This window comes from Pelophylax lessonae (assembly GCF_965119305.1).
Source record: "Pelophylax lessonae genome assembly, chromosome: 12".
NCBI lineage: Eukaryota > Metazoa > Chordata > Amphibia > Anura > Ranidae > Pelophylax > Pelophylax lessonae.
This window is the reverse complement of record NC_138779.1, coordinates 94,060,494-94,079,496: the sequence shown is the minus strand read 5'-3', so window position 1 is coordinate 94,079,496 and position 19,003 is coordinate 94,060,494. Positions and strand designations below refer to the sequence as shown.

The window sequence follows — 19,003 nt, the reverse complement described above, 5'->3', positions numbered from 1 at the left end:
CTTGAATTCCTTGTCTTTAACACAAAATCCGTGTATCGCTGGGTCGGTATTTGTGTGTCTAATCAGTGGCTCTAGAGCTAGTATAAATAGGATCGGAGACAATGGGCAACCCTGTCTCGTCCCGTTATGCAAGTGTAATGGTGTGGACAGGGCAGCCATCAGAAATGGTGGGGCCCCTTACACAGCTTTAGGCCTGGGCCCCCCCCCCCCCGGGGCCTGACCACCAACATTCAGCAGGGCCTGCCCACGGGCCATCCCACCAAATCCACCCACTAGCCATAACAGTGAGCCCTTCAGTGCACACTTTTATTTTAACACTTACAGTGTAATATATGAAAATGAAAATTCTATTCCAAGTCATCAGTGCTATCAAGATTTAACAGTAAGGAATTATATTTTGTCCAAAAATATCCAAATTCAGCAGCTGTACACACTCAGCCCCCCTCACATGTGTACGCACTCAGCCCCCCTCACATGTGTATGCACTCAGCCCCCCTCACATGTGTATATATTTCACACACACATGTACAGACACGTACACACACACAGTCACGTGTACACACACATGTACACTCACAGATATATACACACACATACAACATGTACACACACATACACACACATGTACACTCTCTGACATGTACACACACACAGACATGTACGCACAGTCACATGTACACACACACGTACACTCACAGATATATACACAGACATGTACACTCACAGATATATACACACACACAGACATGTACACACAGACATATACACACACAGACATGTACACACACAGATATATACACACAGATATATACACACACAGACATGTACACACAGATATATACACACAGATATATACACACACAGACATGTACACACAGACATATACACACAGATATATACACACACAGATATGTACACACAGACATATACACACAGATATGTACACACAGATATATACACACAGATATGTACACACAGATATATACACACACAGACATGTACACACAGATATATACACACACAGACATGTACACACAGATATATACACACACAGATATATACACACACAGACATGTACACACAGATATATACACACACAGACATATACACACACAGGTACATACAGAGACACACATGTACACAACCACCCCCTTTTCAGTTGTACATAGCCCTTACTTGTAAGGTGGTCTTCCCACCCCCCGCTCTTGTTTCCCCCATGTGTCTGTGACACAGAGAGGAGCTGCAGTCCAGCAGGATACTGACGAGGAGTGCACTGCAAAAGCAGGAAGTAGCCAGAGGTGGCAGCAAAGAGCCCGATGTGAGCTCTCAGCTCAATGACACAGACGCAGCAGCTTCCGACTCACACAAAGCCAGTGCAGTCACGGAGCACCGCTGCATCCACCCCGTCTTTTCCCATCCTCACCGGGCCCCTTACAAGCAGTATTATCTCATATCCCCCCCCCCCCCCGTGGCGGGGGGAGGGGGGGGGGGTCGGGTGCAGGTGGCGGTCCTGTAAAGTTCGGAAATTTTTTTTTTTTAAAGTGTAAGGGAAGCAGTCCCTGTGGGGCCCCTCTAGAGGCTCGGGCCCCTTACATCAGTACTGCCTGTACCCCCCTGATGGCGGCCCTGGGTGTGGAGAACACATTGTTCACTTTGACCTTAGCAGTTGGATTCTTATAAAGGACCCCAATCCACCCCATCATATTATCGCCTAGACCTAAGTGGCGACAGGTGGCAAGGAGATAATCCCAAGCCACTTTGTCGAAAGCTTTTTCAGCAACAGTAGATAAAATCAATCCTTCTAGATTATTAATCTTCGCTTCATGTAACAAGTTGAGGGTTTTAATGATATTATCTCGAGCCTCTCGCCCAGGCATAAAGCCTACCTGTTCTGGGCCTATAATAAGATGTAAAAGAGGCCTTAGTCTATTCGCTAAAATCTTCGCCATAAGTTTAACGTCAAGATTGAGAAGGGAAATTGGTCTATAACTGGCGCATAATGTCGGGTCTTTGTCTTTCTTCGGAATGACCGTGATGTGGGCTGCTAAAAATTCTGGAGAGGGTTGGGTTTGTTTAGAAAGAGAGTTCAAAGCTATCGTTAAAGGTGTGGTCAGAATCGATTGTAGAGTTTTGTAGTATTGGGAGGTTAGACCATCTGGTCCTGGACTTTTACCGCATTTCAATGAATTAATTGCTTGTTGTACTTCCTCTGAAGAGATTTCTTTTTCCATTTGGGCGATATCTAATTGTGAGAGGCTTGGAAGTCCGCTTTCTTTTATGTATTGAGCAATTAATGATTCTCTAGAACCAGTTAAGCCAGCAGGGCGAGTTTGTGGGGGTAGGTTATATAGGCTTTCGTAAAAAGATCAAAATGATTCCGCTATAAACCTAGGGTCATGTATCCTATTATTCTGCTTATCTCTCATGAAGGGAATGTGTGAAGCAGCTTGGAGGTCTTTAAGGGCACTAGCCAGGAATTTACTGCCTTTATCCCCGTGTTCATAATAGATTGCTCTATTAAAGTAAATCGACCTCTTGGTTTTGTTATTGAGTATGTCTGTGAGTGCTTTTCTTGCATTAGACAGCTCCCCCAGAAGAGATTGGGCCAAGGATACTTTATGTTGTGCCTCTAACTGGGTTATTTTGGAGACCAATTCATTCACCAATTTTTCTTTTTCTTTCTTCCTTCTGGCACCAAATTTGATAAATTCTCCTCTAACAACACTTCTATGCGCTTTCCAGAACGTCATCGGTGACACCTCGGGAGAGGCGTTCTCTTTAAAATAATTCGAAATAGTCTCTGTAATTTCATCTTTGATTTTCTGATCTAGTAATAGTGAGGGATTCAGTCTCCAATTAAACGTTGGTTTGCATTGTGTGTCTGTATTAATTGTAATTGAGATAGGGGCATGATCTGATAGTGCAATGTGCCTTATCTTGGCCTCTACTAAATCTGGTAAATCTCTTTGCGAAATCAGAAAGATATCTAATCTTGCATATTTGTTGTGCGGGGCAGAGTAATGAGTGTAGTCTTTTTCAAGGGGATATAATGCGCGCCACGAATCCACCAAGTTCAAAGATCGCAACAAGTCTTTGATTTTTTTTAGCTTCCTATATGCTATACTGGTTTTGCCTGAGGATGTGTCGTGTAGAGGTTCCAGGGGAACATTGAAGTCTCCACCAAGTATAATGCATCCAGAGGCAAAACTCTTTAATTCGTCTATTAACTATGAGCAGAAGGATACTTGTGCCTTATTTGGAAAATAAACATTTGCTAAGGTGATGGGGCGTCCATTTATGGACCCCGCCAGAAAGAGAAATCTCCCATCAGGATCAGCATGTACTTTTTCTACAGAAAATGAAGAATTCTTACTAAGCAAGATGGCCACCCCTTTCGTCTTTGCCAGAGGATTAGATGCAGAGTAAATTTTTGGAAAATGTTTGTCAGTGAATTTGATCTCCTTTAACCACTTTAGCTCTGGCCACTGTGCTGGTACTGCGGCACAGTGGCTCGTTCCCGTCCAGCGACGTAGACCTACGTCGCTGGACTCCTCCCCCTGTAGGCGGCGCTTGCGCGCTGCCGGAGGCGCACTCCCGCTGTTTTCATTCACAGCGGGAGTCGGGCCAGGGGAGGAGCGGTGGCGATCGCCGCTGCTCTTCCCCGATCGTCGGTGAATCCAGTTTGGAGATCCGGCCGCCTATGTAAACAGAGCGGGCGGATCTCCTCAGTGACAGGGAGTGACAGATCGGAGTGTTCAGCATAGCTGAACATCCGATCTGTCCCTGGCTCACACAGTCCCCTCCCCCCCCACACGTTAGTAAGCACCAGGCATACGTTAACCCCTCCCTCTCCAATAAAATTAACCCCTTCCCTGCCAGTGTCATTTTTACAGTAACAGTGCATATATATAGCACTGATTACTGTAGTAATGTCACTGGTACCCCCAAAAGTGTCAAAAATGTCAGTCAGGGGTCCGATCTGTCCGCCGCAATGTCGCAGTCCCGCAAAAAAAAAAAAAACGCAGATCGCCGCCATTACTCGTTAAAAAAAAAAACAAAAATGACAGAAATCTTTCCCTTAGTTAGTAAACGCAATAACTTTTGCGCAAACCAATCAAAATACGCTTATTGTGATTTTTTTTACCAAACATATGTAGCATAAAACAAATTGGCCAACAATTTTAAAAAAATTTGATTTTTACATAATTTTTTGGGAGGAATTTCATATAAAAAAATGTTAAAAATATTTTTATTTTTTCAAAATAAACGCTCTTTTTTTGTTTATAGCGCAAAAAGTAAAAATTGCACAGGTGATCAAATACCACCAAAAGAAAGCTCTATTTGTGGGAAAAAAAGGACGTAAATGTCGTTTGGGTACGGTGTCGCGCGACCGCGCAATTGTCAGTTAAAGTCGCACAGCGCCGAATCGCAAAAAGTGGCCTGGACGTAAGACAGCAAAATCCTCCGGTGGTAAAGTGGTTAAAATGGGTCTCTTGTATAAATGCAATTTGTGTTTTGCTCTTTTTCAATTCCCCCAACAATTTTCTCCTTTTCTCTGGTATGTTAAGGCCATTAGCATTGAAAGATATGATCAGTGGTCCCTTACCAAGGTGAGCAAAAGCCATTTCGTAGTCTCACTGGTTAGTGACGGGGGAGGGGGATTTGGTGAAGGGAAGAGGGAAGAAAACAGAAAGGAAAAGAGCAGAGGTAGGTATAGGAATACAAAGGAAAGGCAAACTCTTGTCAAGTTGACCTGAGAACGTGTCCCTTCGTCAACGAAGAAATTAGGCTATATCAAACTAACTAAAGTGTGATGAAAAATAAGAAAACACAATATAATAGCCTGGTGGGAACGCTGGAAGGAGCGCCACACAGTGGTACCTAAGGTACCCTAAGTTCCCGTGCGTCAAGGCATTACCCCGACCCACAAGAAGACGGCTCTAAACTCAATTATTAAATTTAAAGCAAATAAAGTTCTACAGCTTGAATACTGGGAAAACATCTTTACATACACATTGAAAAGATTGAAGTTGGAGCAAAAATACAAAAATAGCATCTTCATTAACCCCTTAAACATGAAAACAACTTTTGGCGCTGGCCCTGTCAAGATAAAATTGCAGTGACATCAAAGCAACTACGGTGTGAGGAGATTCGGGCGAATCAGACATGAAGGCTAGAGAGCCAAGGAAGTCTCTGGGTCCGAGTGAGCAATCATTACAGTACCTTAAAGCGGAGTTCCAGCCATTCACTCACCTGTCCAACGGTCCAGCGATGCGGCCGCCCGAAGCCTCGATCCTCTCCCTCGGCGCCGGCATCACTGCTGTGGGCACCCGGCTGTGACAGTTTGCGGCTTCACAGCGGGGTACCCACTGCGCATGCGTGAGTCGCGCTGCGCGTGTTGATTGGCCGGCAATCTTCTGGGACCTCTGACGTGTCCCAGAAGATTGCAGGGAGGGAGGGGGAGAGGAGAACTTCCGTTCAGGGTGCCGCGGCACTCTGAGCGAAAGTGGGATCGGGTACCTGTCAAAACTAGGTACCCGCTCCCCCCCCAAAAAAATGACATGCCAAATGTGGCATGTCAGGGGGTCAGGACTCCCTAAAGCGGAAGTTCCACTTTTGGGTGGAACTCTGCTTTAAGTGGATGCACAAATGGAAGGTCCCTCTGTGGGTATTTCGGAGCCTAAGGAGAAGAAGGAGCAAGTCAAAGCAGATTGTGGACACTCAGTTCGTGCGTGCTTGCTTCGTTCATCAAGAAGAGATTCTGCGATAAACATAAATGTATTAGGAATACTCAGGACTTTGAAAGCCCACGCCGTCCATCCTCTTCTAACAATAGGTAGAAAATACATGAAGGAAAGACTTCGGGGTTAAAACAAAATCTCAAACTCCTGTCTGTGTTCTGAGGTAGCAGAGTCTCAATCTTATGCAATGGTGACATCTAGTGGAGAAAAAATTAAGGTACAGCCTGTTAAACAGTCTAAGCTGACATGTAACAAGGCAAACTGGTGACACTGTGCAGTAGGAAAAACCAAAATCATCAACTGCTGGTGCCCGATCTTAAGCAACAACTTCCTTCATGAGGGCAAGTCCTTATAAAGAGAAAGGTAAATGCAAGCTTCCAACTATGTCACATGACCCCAAACAGCCAACATGGCAAACAAAAACATGGCATCAGGCTGATAGAGGAATAGTCACTGAATATCTGAAGCAGCATGAATTACTTGAGATCTCTTATCCTCGGCGTTTTAGGAGGAGAGGCAAAAGGTAATTGAGGGTTTTTGCTCTTTGTTTTTTTTCCCCCCATTGGAGAAAGGGGATCTGTGAGCGGACGTTGAAGGAGAGCTTTCATAGGCATGATGTGTTACAGGGGCTACAGGTAGTAAAAATTCGGCGTACCAATCTGGTAGATCTATAAGATCCATCTGTAAGTTGGAACAGAAGGAGGGCAGATCATCAGGGGTTCGCAAGATATAGTGTTTTCCTTGCAAGGTAGCTTGTAAAGCAAAGGGATATTTCCATTTATATGGAATGTTCCTACCCTTCAGAACCTCCAAAAGAGGTCTCACCGCTCTCCTGTTTTTCAGGGTGATTGGAGAGAGATCCTGAAAAAGCAAAATTTGAGCCTCATTGAATAGTATTTGATCGCTCTGCCTAGATTTGGCCAGGATTTCTTCCTTGAGTGTATGGCTGGTTAGACAACATATTACATCTCTTGGGGGCATAGAGTCAGGTGCCTTCTGTCTGAGAGCTCTATGAGCTCTATCCATTTCAATTGGTGATTCGGCGGGTCTTTCCAGTAAATTGTTAAAAATGGATGAAAGTGCTAATCGAATGTCACCCCCCCCCCCCCCCCTCCACAGACTCAGGCAGGCCTTGCACCCTTATATTATTTCTCCTGCCACGAAGTCCTCCAAATGTCTATTCATAGCGATCAGGTGTCCGGAATGAGTGCTCGTAACCTTTTAATCGCTCTGTCCCTTTGTTTGCCTGCTCTTTCCACTCCCGCCATTTGGTCAGTCAGCCTTACAATGTCCGTTTTCAAATCTGTTATGGCAGCTGCAAAGGAGCCTTTGATATCGGCTGCTATTGCCATCATGTCATTAAAAGTTAGCTGTCTGTCTCTAGGGGATGTGGCACTTACATTATCCTCTGAAGCCGCAATAGATTCGTTGTCATTCTCCTCTTCTTCATCCAAGGATGGCCTCTGCGCCATTTTGTTGCCCGTGGTGTGTCTCTTTGTGAGCGTTTGGGCCTTGAAGATATCGGCAATAATCTTCCCTTGTGGGGCCTTAAGGTTCTTCATATTTTTGCCCTGGGGATTAGTCTTCATAACTCTGCCCATATTTCAGCAATATTTGGCTGAGATGAGGCCGTAGAACGGATGCTGAGCCGCTTCAGGTCCGGAGCTCCGTTCTCAGGCAGCCATCCACGCTGCGCGCCAAGCCACGCCCCCAACTTTTTTAACCTTGATCTGAATTCTGATACATGTGTAATGAAAAGATTACTTCCACTTGGGATAAAAGGGAAAATTCTATTGAAAATGGCAGAGCTCTCCCAACATGTTGAAAATTCTCTGTAGCAAAGTGGCACTGGAAATGATGCTCGTACAATCTTGTAACCACTTGCACAATTATTTTCAACTTAATTACTAAAAGCAATGCTTGAATTTGCTTAATATTGCATGAAATGATCAAATTGGTGGTTTGGCTCTTTTGTTGAAACTAGGTAAAGAGCTTGATAAATTAGGAAGACGATTCCAGGACCAGGAACAAACTTTCTTCATTTTACACTACTCTGGTTACTAAGTGTCTTCTAAAAATTGTGTTTGAAGAATCAAAAAAAAAAACAAAAAAAAAACAGAAGGTGGCAAAAAGTAATAATCCAACAAATGATTGAATCCAAGTAAAAAATGTGTGTTAAATCAAACCTATTCCTAAGTAAAATAAAAAAAATAATAAAATCTTGTGCCAACAATTGTGAAAGTCCAAGCTCTTACTTTGCTCTACTGGTACCCTCGTAACCTCATTTACAATTTGTAGGTATCAAAAAGTCATAGCGGAAAAACATAATAACTTCTTAGGATTTGTGCAACTCTTTTTTTGTCAAAGGTGGCCTATACTGGATCCCAAAAACATAGGTTATGAATTGGTATTTGAGAGTAAAAATCTAATTTTTCAGCAATCTTTTGAGACATATGCACCAATAACTGAAGAAAATAAATTTTCAACAAAGAACATTTTTACAAGGAAATGTTTTCTGTATTCATGAAACATTAAGATAAATTACATTTTATATTATATAACAAGAAATCCTAAAACATTTCAATTCCTTCAACCAGTGGGAACTGAGATCTATTTTTTTTCTGCTAACATCTATGAATATCGGTCTTACTGTTGTGAAAAGGTACAGTCTTAAATTCTCAGAAGAGGAACAAGTAAAATGAAAATTGTCTCTGTACAAGGTATATTCTTTTAGAATAGGCCGATGAAAAAAAAAATATCTGTATAAAGTCCAATGTATAACATTTATACCATATGATACGGTTGGTCTGTGCCCCACCATGCTCATCAAACAAACATGTAAGTCCATAGAGTTTATGTAGTTTGTATCCCTATACGCCAATCTCATCATCAAGATCTTCTTCAAATGTATATCCTTGACCAACTTTCTCCTCGTCCTCCTCCTCCTCGTCGTCATCATCAAGCTCTTCACAGTGACTAGTGTGAAAACTATTATCTTTTTGTGCTGGACTGTCAGCAACCCCTTCATAGATAGAACTTTTTTCTTCTTCACTGTCTCCTTCATAAGCTGATCGGTTTCCTTCCAGGTTTTCAGAGATGACACTTGAATTATAATCCAAGCTAGGGTTTGTAATAGGCAGTGTGGTGGAGTGACTGTATTGGCTTCCTGGGGACTCTGTGATGGAAGACAGCTGTGTAAGTTTACTGCTTTCTGCAGAAAATTTGTAATCACATTGGTCATCTAGACTGTTCCAGTCATCGGTGGGAGCATCTCTGTCCATTACACCCAAAACATCATCCAAAATGGATGGGCCAAGATCAAGATGGAAGGACAAAATAGATTCAGCATGTTTTAACCCACAATCCAGTGGAAGCCAATCTACTTGGTCTGAGTGACCTCTGGTGCATGATTAACGGGGCTAGAAGAAATGCTTCCTGCTCCAGAGCCTATTCCAGAGGACTGAGAAAGCTGACTTAGTGAGTCAGCTGTTTTATTATCATCATGATCTCCAGCTAGTTTCACGACACCATTTTTCTTAGAAGTTGGTACTTCCAGAGGTTGAGGCGAAGACGGGCCATGGTTACTGAGGAAGGATGTATCTCCAAACACATCCCCACCTCTACCAACATGCATAGTGTGTCTAAAATCCCCAAGAGGGGCACTGATCATCTCTCGATCTATGCGGGTTCGCTTCTTTGAGTGAGCGTTGGACTGCTTGAGGATAGGCATCTTGTTGTGAAAACTGCAAAAGAAAAAACACAATATAAATCATTTGAATCACGGCTACTGAGAAGTTAAGAATTGTAAATAAAAATACAGATTTAGGCTCGGTTCACACTAGGGCGACCTGTGAGGCGACCTGGTCGCCTCACAGGTCGCCGCAGGTCGCCTCCCATAGGGAAGCTGCGGACCCGTTCTAATAGGAGCGACACAAGTCGCTCCGACCTAGAAAAAGGGTCCGGAGCTTCTTTGGGGCGACCAGGAGGCGACCGCCATAGACTTCAATGTTATGAAGTCCGTAGCGGCCGCTCCAAGGTCGCGTCGCCTGCATGTGAACGGGGGCTTAGTTTAGCTGAAAAAAATAGTTGCATCACAGACTGTCTTACTAAGTAATAGCCATGAAGATGCGCAAAGTACAATGTTCACTGCAAACCAAACATCTTTTAACAATCAAACTATAATAAACTGCCATTTCATTGGCTGCTATAGGTTACTTTGTACTATTGGGCCCTATTCACAAAGCGTGTTCTAGGTGGTTTTCTTTTTTTTTTTGCACATTTTTCGAGCAGCGCCATTCGTTTTAAAAAGGCCTCTCTCTGCGCCAAAAACTCAATAAAGAAGCTCATGTACCAAATTATCATTATGCCAAACGCATTTTGCATCAAGCTTTTCACACATTTTGTTGTGCAGCAAAACCTGATTGCTATCCCCGTTTGAGGTGCCATCAAAAAATAATGGCACCAGAAGCACGTTTTGCGCTTTCATATGCTTCCAGAAACATGAGCGAAAGCACTCGTATTGGCCCTTGTTTCTGTTCTGCCCAGGTGTAAACAGGGCCTTGGTTTAAGTGTTGCCGGTGACCCAACTGGGGAGGTTCAACCTATTTATTTGTCCTGTCGGCTATTGTCAATAGAAAATTATGGGATATTCAACATTTGACAGTTGTTGCCAGAAAAGGAATAAAGGGGAAATCTAAAAAAGTAGGGACGCTTGTTATGGGGCAATTGTTGAGAGAGGAAGTAACCTCCCTTTGCATAGATTTCCTTCCACTTCCTGTTCTATTCCAATGACAGGAAGTGAAGGGATATTTCCCCAATGTGACAGACAACAAAAACAAACTGACAGAGGTTGTAGCCTTCCCTACTCTATCCAAAAAAAAAGTGTTAAAAAGGTATACATACATTTTAAAGCAAGCTTTTTAAAGGTGAATTCAGTTATAATTCAGGAGGCTTGCCAAATCAAAGAACACGGGCTTTGATTGTAACTCACATAAAAGTTTTCAAATTATATTTAAACCCAAGAACAAATATGTAATATAATGCAGTTACCAAAAAAATGATGTTGATCCTGACAAAAATCAAGCTTACTTGTAACTTTTTCTCAGTTTCTGCACTACACCGAAACCCCAAACAACTTCATCAGCCTTTCAAATTTCTTTGGTGAACAACATCCCCCACCCCTAAACCCTTTAATGAAGGTAAGGAAAGGGACAGGTGTTTGTAGTCCAAATCAGGATGACTATGCTACACCTCCTCAAATACTGTACAGTGAGTTAGCAATGTCACCCTACAACGCCAAGTAAAAATAAATGGACCCGATACAGGCACCGCGTTTAAGAATGGGTAAGCTGGTCAATTATTGCATATTAGTTTTGGGTTTAGATATTTTTTTTTTTTTTTTTTTTTTACAGGCTATACAGAAAATTGCTCTACAACCAAAGAGTACATATGATTGAATATACACAGGGAGGTTACATTCCAGTTGATATTTCATATTTCCAAGCATTCGTGTCCCTTTAAAACTGCACAGGTGGCCTCCATATCCAGCCAGCATGAAAACTATAAAACAGACACTTGGAAATAGACCATTTATCACTTGAAAAGCAAGATGGGATAAATGAGGGTGTGTGAAAAACAGCCGATCCCTAGTTTGAAATACTTACCCACCAGTCTGCTAACAAACCAAAATAAACCTGTCTAACAATAAGTTAAAAGCAGGAGTTTAGTTAACACATATTTGCAAATGCATGCGGAAGCTGCAAGGCCAGCGACAAGGCATCCTGCGTACTTGCAGAACCTAACACTAAATAACACTGCTCAACCTGAGTGTATAAGTGTCTTCACAAAGGGAAGTACATGCTTGCTAATAGATGGATTGGAAACAGATGGGAATGGAGACCGCCCAATCCTCCCCCACCTGCTCCAATCCACGACTGGTAACGAAAAACGCATGGCTGCACAGAAAAGCCATGGGGTGCAAACTAAATGTGATCAGCTGGGAGACAAATATGTGTTAACTAAACTCCTGCTTTTAACTTATTGTTAGACAGGTTTATTTTGGTTTGTTAGCAGACTGGTGGGTAAGTATTTCAAACTAGGGATCGGCTGTTTTTCACACACCCTCATTTATCCCATCTTGCTTTTCAATTGACTATTCACAGGGATGGAGACACTGTGCAGTGCTCGCCAGTTCTCATATAAAGTCCCAATTTGCCCATTTCTTGTATCTTACTAGGGATGGAGACGCTTGCTTTACAGGCGGGTGTCTCACTCAAAGTCCCAAATTTGCCTATGGCATCTTTACTAAAGGGATGGGGTTGTGTGTCTCCCAGCTGATCACATTTAGTTTGCACCCCATGGCTTTTCTGTGCAGCCATGCGTTTTTCGTTGCCAGTCATGGATTGGAGCAGGTGGGGGAGGATTGGGCGGTCTCCAATCCCATCTGTTTCCAATCCATCTATTAGCAAGCATGTACTTCCCTTTGTGAAGACACTTATACACTCAGGTTGAGCAGTGTTTAGTGTTAGGTTCTGCAAGTACGCAGGATGCCTTGTCGCTGGCCTTGCAGCTTCCGCATGCATTTGCAAATATGTGTTAACTAAACTCCTGCTTTTAACTTATTGTTAGACAGGTTTATTTTGGTTTGTTAGCAGACTGGTGGGTAAGTATTTCAAACTAGGGATCGGCTGTTTTTCACACACCCTCATTTATCCCATCTTGCTTTTCAATTGACTATTCACAGGGATGGAGACACTGTGCAGTGCTCGCCAGTTCTCATATAAAGTCCCAATTTGCCCATTTCTTGTATAGACCATTTATCACTGCCATTGCCACAGCTGTAACTTCCTAAAGAGAATCTCACCAGCAGTTTTACACAATATCTGATGTGACACGCATACTTAAATATGTTCAGCGTGCTTGGCATCCAGCTGGAATGTAGGAGGTCTCGGAGGGGATAGTAAAAACAGGCCTTGAAACCGGAGGAACAAAGAGTGTCCGCAAGATGCGTACTATAACTTGTGTACACGGCATGATTAAAAATGTATCAAACTTTATTTTAGGCAGTAGTAAAAGACAAGTCCCTGAATTCCACTCATCTAAATTGAGCCAACTTATCTCAGCAGCAGAGCAACTTGCCTAACAATTGAACTGAGTAACTTCTGATTTTACTATTAAGTTTCACAATCTGTATTTCCTAATAGCTCTTGGCTCTACCTTACTGAATAACACCTGCTGGCTTCTTCTACTGCTTGGGATAATCTAGCTTCAACTATTTACATTTTCACCTTATTTTCATCCATATTCTTGGAAAGGGTGTCATGCGCCACCCAATTAATTTTCCATTGGCATAAATTGAGATCGCAATTATTTGACCTGTACAAGACATTTCTAGTCAAGGCAATGGGAAATGGTAACAGATCCAGAAAGTAGGAAAGTCTCATTAATTGGTTGATGTTCCCTGAAAATAAAGACAAGGGGGTTGATTTACTAAAACTAGAGTGCAAAATCTGGTGCTGTTGTGCATGGTAGCCAATCAGCTTCTAACTTTAGTTTGTTCAATTAGGCTTTAAAAAAATAAATAAATGAAAAAAAAAAAAAACCTGGAAGCTGATTGGTTTCTATGCAGAGCTGCAACAGATTTTGCACTCTCCAGTTTTAGTAAATCAACCACAAGATCTTGTACATTCACATCTCCAGCAGCACATAGACCCTACTTTTGCTCCATTCCAGTGCTCCATGTATCAGACTTTTCTGCATTCAACATTTCAGAGATTGTTGGATTTCTATGTCCCCTTATGCTGCCACGGTTCCATCATTTGACTCCCATCTCGCTACTGTGTACCGTATTGATGTAAGGGTCAAAGGTTTGAGCCACAGCTCGTGGCATCCAATGTTCCCACAAGTATTGAATGCTGAATAGTATTAAGCCTGGTACACAAAAAAAAACACGAGGAGCTTGCTGTACTAAGTATGCGATAGAGCTGCACGATAAATTGTTTAAAAAAATAAAATAAAAATCGCGATCTTGATTCACCCTCCTCATGATCCTAAAACGGCATTTCCTCGATTCATACAGAGCCGTTCTCTGCTCACTCACGGCTGTCAAAAAAAAAAAAGGAGCCTCTGGCAAATGTTTATCAACATTGTGCTACTAGATAACTATAAACACAATGTTTTACATTTGTATTATTTTTTTACATACAAAATGTATCATTTTGTTCTTTTAATTCAAAAGGAATGAACTTCCGTCTGTAAAGGGCCGTACACACTTGACGAAAATCGGACAAAATATCCTCCGATTTTTCTCTGTCTTCTCAGCGTTCATTACCGTTTTTATGTAATGGGTTGGTGAAATTCTCGCGCTGGAAGAATCCCTGGAAGAAGCTGTGTGGGCACGCAGCGTAACGCGTAGGACGCCAAACCGGAAGTGACGTAGCGGCAATACGAGTGTTATACAATAGGAAAGACGGAATATAATGTGAGTCTGATTTTAAATCTATTTTAATAAATTATCAACGGTACTTCACTATTGTGGCCCATTTATTTTTGGAGATACAACGGTTCCACACATACCCCCTGGAATACCGGTCCACAGAGGAGAGTTTTCGGGTATTACTAGCGGGACCTACACGCCATAGAGAAGGAGGAAATACCATACAAAAGCAAATAACACAAGGCTTATTGTAAAGGCAATTGAGGTGAGCGCTTAGGACACCTAGTGGCCACTGCATGGAAGAGCACCTGCATGAGATTTGGGAAAGAAGATTCTTTTGAACACACACCGCTTTATTTATTTAACTTATTTCAAGGACACTTTAGCACTTTACCACCTTTTGAATTATATATGTATTGTCGGTTTAAAAGCACCACTATATAATTTTATCACTGGCACTTTATTAATAATAATTTTTATAACAATTTTATATAAGGATTGCGGATTGTATTAAGCACTAATTTTTACATCACCTATAAGATAATATTTATGTATTGAAGAGAAATTAATTTATTACTAATTTATATTTACATCACTTATTAGATATTATTTATGCACTAGAGAAAATTTATTTATTAGTCAACAGTATTTTATTCAAGCACATAGGGATTTATATGATTAACATATTTGGAAGCACTGAAAGCAATTTTATCTATATGAATAATATGCACTAATTTATTTTCACTAAGCACCTTTAAAGCGCGGTACTCCCCCCCCTGCTATACATTACCGTTTTTAGTCGACAGTGCATAAATGTTCACTAAATTTCTCGTCCGATTTTTCTTTTTTTTGGCACATTTGTTCCTAGACTTCCGGGTTGTCAACAACTTCACATCTTTCGTATCCGATTTTTCACGGACGTACTCCATACACATTAAACGAAAATCGTTTGGGGACGGACAAAAAAAATTTTGGTGTTTGTCCCTCCGTTTTTTTTCGTTGAAAATGTCGGCATCGGCTGCTGAAAGTTGTGTACACACTAGGCGAAAATCGGACGATTTCACATCGGGCGGGAATTTTCGGCAGATTTTCTACTAGTGTGTATCCCACTTAAAGGAGGGCAGTTTAACCACTTAAAGACCAGGCCTTTTTCTGACACTTGCTGCTTACAAGTTAAAATCCAGTATTTTTTTTGTTAGAAAATTACTTAGAACCCCCAAACATTATATATATAATTTTTAATTTTTTTTTAGCAGAGACCCTAGAGAATAAATTGGCGATTGTTGCAATCTTTTATGTCACACTGTATTTGCGCAGAAGTCTTTCAAATGCATTTTTTTGGGAAAAAATACACTTTAATGAATTTAAAAAAAAAAACAAACAGTAAAGTTAGCCCAATTATTTTTGTAGAATGTAAAAGATGTTGTTACACCAAGAATTGTAACCTTGCTCCTCATTTTATCCAGAACCCTGCAGCTCTATTATGGGATGTTACTACAGTGATCCCCCCACTGAGATATTGTGTTCTAACAGGGAGACTGCTGCTCTCCCCCCCTCCCCCCGCCAGCCAATCACTGCCATGATTGGCTGCTGGTTTTCCAGCATGCCCGTTCAACAGAAGCCAGACATTAAGCTGGTTTCTGTCAGACAAGCTACTGTAAACACTACCCAAACGTCAGCCGGTTTCTTCTGAACCAGCCGCTACTCGGCCTGTGTGTACCAGCCTTTACAGAGGCTGCAAGCACAAACAAAGCAAATGTAAGTAGCACTGCTGACTGGACTGACGGGGCAAGCTCTCACAGTTGGTGAGCCCATGTGTATGATATCTCTTCTGTTACAGGAAACTTTCATTAGACTCTAATAGCGCCCCTAAAAATGTCCACATAATCCAGAACCCACGAAGGCTGCCATTTTGTGTACTGGATCTATATTTCAGACAATGTAGCCAGGGCCGGACTGGGAATAAAAACCAGCCCTGGAAATAATTTCATACCAGCCCCATAGCATTATTATACCGGCCCAACAGCATAGCGTCATTATTTTCTTGATCATAAAAGGGAAAACCATGCATTTTAAAGCACATATAAAGCGTGTATTATATGTAGATAAGACAGATATAAAATCACATAGGGTTTTATATCTATATGTATATAGAGATAGATACATACATACATACATACTGTACATAAGAGCAAATTCCAGTTAAAAGTGGAGCAATTATCAAGAACATTCCACTTATTGTGATGGTGATATATTACGAGAATAAAAAATAATCAAAGTCTGTCTTTACATGAGGGTCCGCAGAGTTCCCCCTTGCACTGTAATGGTGAATCCTGCAGACTGATGTAAAGGGGAACCCCAGGAACTCTGGAAATGTGACCAGAGACTACCTTCTGCAGAAAGAAGGGGGGTTACTGTATTCACTTCCCCCTTACGTCACTGACCCCTACTCAGACTGGTCTGGCGGAGCTGTCACTGACCTCCTCTCAGGTGCACCGTGCAGGGCCCAGTCAGTTGGTTCCAGCTTGTTGGCTCTGGGTTTATCCTATAGTCTTCTCTCCACAGTCCACATACATCTTACTTCTCCCCTGACCCCCATCCTGGTGGCACTCCCACACCTGACTCCTCTCCAGACTCCCCCTCAGAGACTGCAGAGGAGATGTCAGAGGTTGCAGACATGTTACAGGAGATGTCAGAGGTTGCAGACATGTTACAGGAGATGTCAGAGGTTGCAGACATGGCACAGGAGATGTCAGAGGTTGCAGACATGGCACAGGAGATGTCAGAGGTTGCAGACATGGCACAGGAGATGTCAGAGGTTGCAGACATGTTACAGGAGATGTCAGAGGTTGCAGACATGGCACAAGAGATGTCAGAGGTTGCAGACATGGCACAGGAGATGTCAGAGGTTGCAGACATGGCGCAGGAGATGTCAGAGGTTGCAGACATGGCGCAGGAGATGTCAGAGGTTGCAGACATGGCACAGGAGATGTCAGAGGTTGCAGACATGGCACAGGAGATGTCAGAGGTTGCAGACATGGCACAGGAGATGTCAGAGGTTGCAGACATGGCACAGGAGATGTCAGAGGTTGCAGACATGTTACAGGAGATGTCAGAGGTTGCAGACATGGCACAGGAGATGTCAGAGGTTGCAGACATGGCACAGGAGATGTCAGAGGTTGCAGACATGGCACAGGAGATGTCAGAGGTTGCAGACATGGCACAGGAGATGTCAGAGGTGGCAGACATGGCACAGGAGATGTCAGAGGCTGCGGAGGGGTCCAATCTTACCCGCCCCTGGTGTAGAAAGGCGCGCTTCACCGCCCCGACCAAGATCAGTGCCCTTCTATAAAAATGACACCGCCCAGTGCCATTACGTCACTACTGGCCGTCCCCGGCCTAGCTGCAGCCATATACTATACGGGTGCCACCAGGGCTGGTGGAAAGATTTTTGACACCCTAGGCAACCCCCCCAGCTAGGAAGCAGGGCCAAGAGGAGTGAGCTGGGTACGGGCCCCCTGTATGAGGCCCAGGCCCCATCAGTTCAGCAGGAGGGCCCAGGCAGTAGGAGGAATCAGATCATGGAAAAGGGGGGTGACTGGTGTGGCGGGAGGAAAATTACAGGAACCGATCCCCTGTATGGGTCTCCCTGCAGCAGCTGAAAGCTGGCTTTTCCTCCTCCCTCTCCTGCTGCTTTGGTTCTTGCAATTGCCCCCCTCTATACTGATCACCCCCTCCTGTCCATGATCAGATGCCCCCTTTTCCCTACTGCCCAGGCTCCCCTGTATGTGTCCCCCTTACTCGCAGCGCTGCTGGCTTCATCTTCTCTCCCTCCCATATGTTTTCAGTTGCTGCAGAGGGAAGGGGGGAACCACAGGAGATCTGTTCTAGTAAACAACTGTTGATGACCACTTTCCGCCTGCTGTCCTTTGTGCCCATACAGCGGCTGCTGCAGGGTAGGGGAGAATAGCTTCAGGATAAAAAACAGGTCTGGTAGGCTATACAAGGCCCCATATTTCTAACGGCAGCCCTGGTTGTAGTGGTGAGGAGGGTGATATCAGTGGCAGTGCTGAAGGGGGTGGGATAAGTAGCAGTGGATGTGGTGAGGGGGTGGGATCAGTGGCAGTAGTGGTGATGAAGATGGTGGTGGTGAGGGGGGGTTGGGATCAGTGGCAGCCGTGAGGGTGGTGGTGAGTGGGTGGGATCAGTGGCAGCGGTGGTGGTGAGGTTGGGAGGGATCGGTGGCAGCGGTGGTGGTGATGAGGGGGGTGGGATCAGTGGTAGCGGTGGTGGTGGTGAGGGGGGTGGGATCAGTGGCAGCGGTGGTGGTGGTGAGGGGGGTGGGATCAGTGGTAGCGGTGGTGGTGGTGAGGGGGGTGGGATCGGTGGCAGCGGTGGTGGTGATGAGGGGGGTGGGATCGGTGGTGGTGGTGATGAGGGGGGTGGGATCGGTGGTGGTGATGAGGGGGTGAGATCGGTGGCAGCGGTGGTGAGGGGGGTGGGATCGGTAGCAGCGATGGTGGTAGTGATGAGGGGGGTGGGATGAGTGGCGGCAGGGGTGGGCAGCAGGGGGGGTGGTGAGGGGGATGGGATCAGTGCTGGCGGTGGTGGGATCAGGGGCAGTGGTGGTGGTGGGGGGGTGGGATCAGTGGCAGGGGTGGTGGTGAGGGGGGGGGGTTGGATCAGTGATGGTGGTGAGGGGACTGGGATCAGTGGTGACTGAGGGGAGATTAGTGGCAGTGGTGATGGGGGGGGGGGGTGCCCCCCCCATCCTATCAGGGATAAAATCTGTGGGGGTGCCGGTGGTGGGATCAGCAGGGGGCAGTGG

At 43.9% G+C, this 19,003-nt stretch overlaps 1 long non-coding RNA gene and 1 pseudogene across 2 annotated transcripts in view; one reads left to right on the top strand and one right to left on the bottom strand.

Moving 5' to 3' along the window:
- LOC309568633 overlaps positions 1 to 19,003 on the top strand; it is a 119,816-nt gene that overhangs the window by 62,843 nt on the left and 37,970 nt on the right. The gene's annotated exons all lie outside the window — the stretch shown is intronic.
- LOC309568631 (cdc42 effector protein 4-like) lies at positions 8,177 to 9,480 on the bottom strand (annotated as a pseudogene). Its single transcript has one exon. The product of its transcript is annotated as a cdc42 effector protein 4-like (transcript).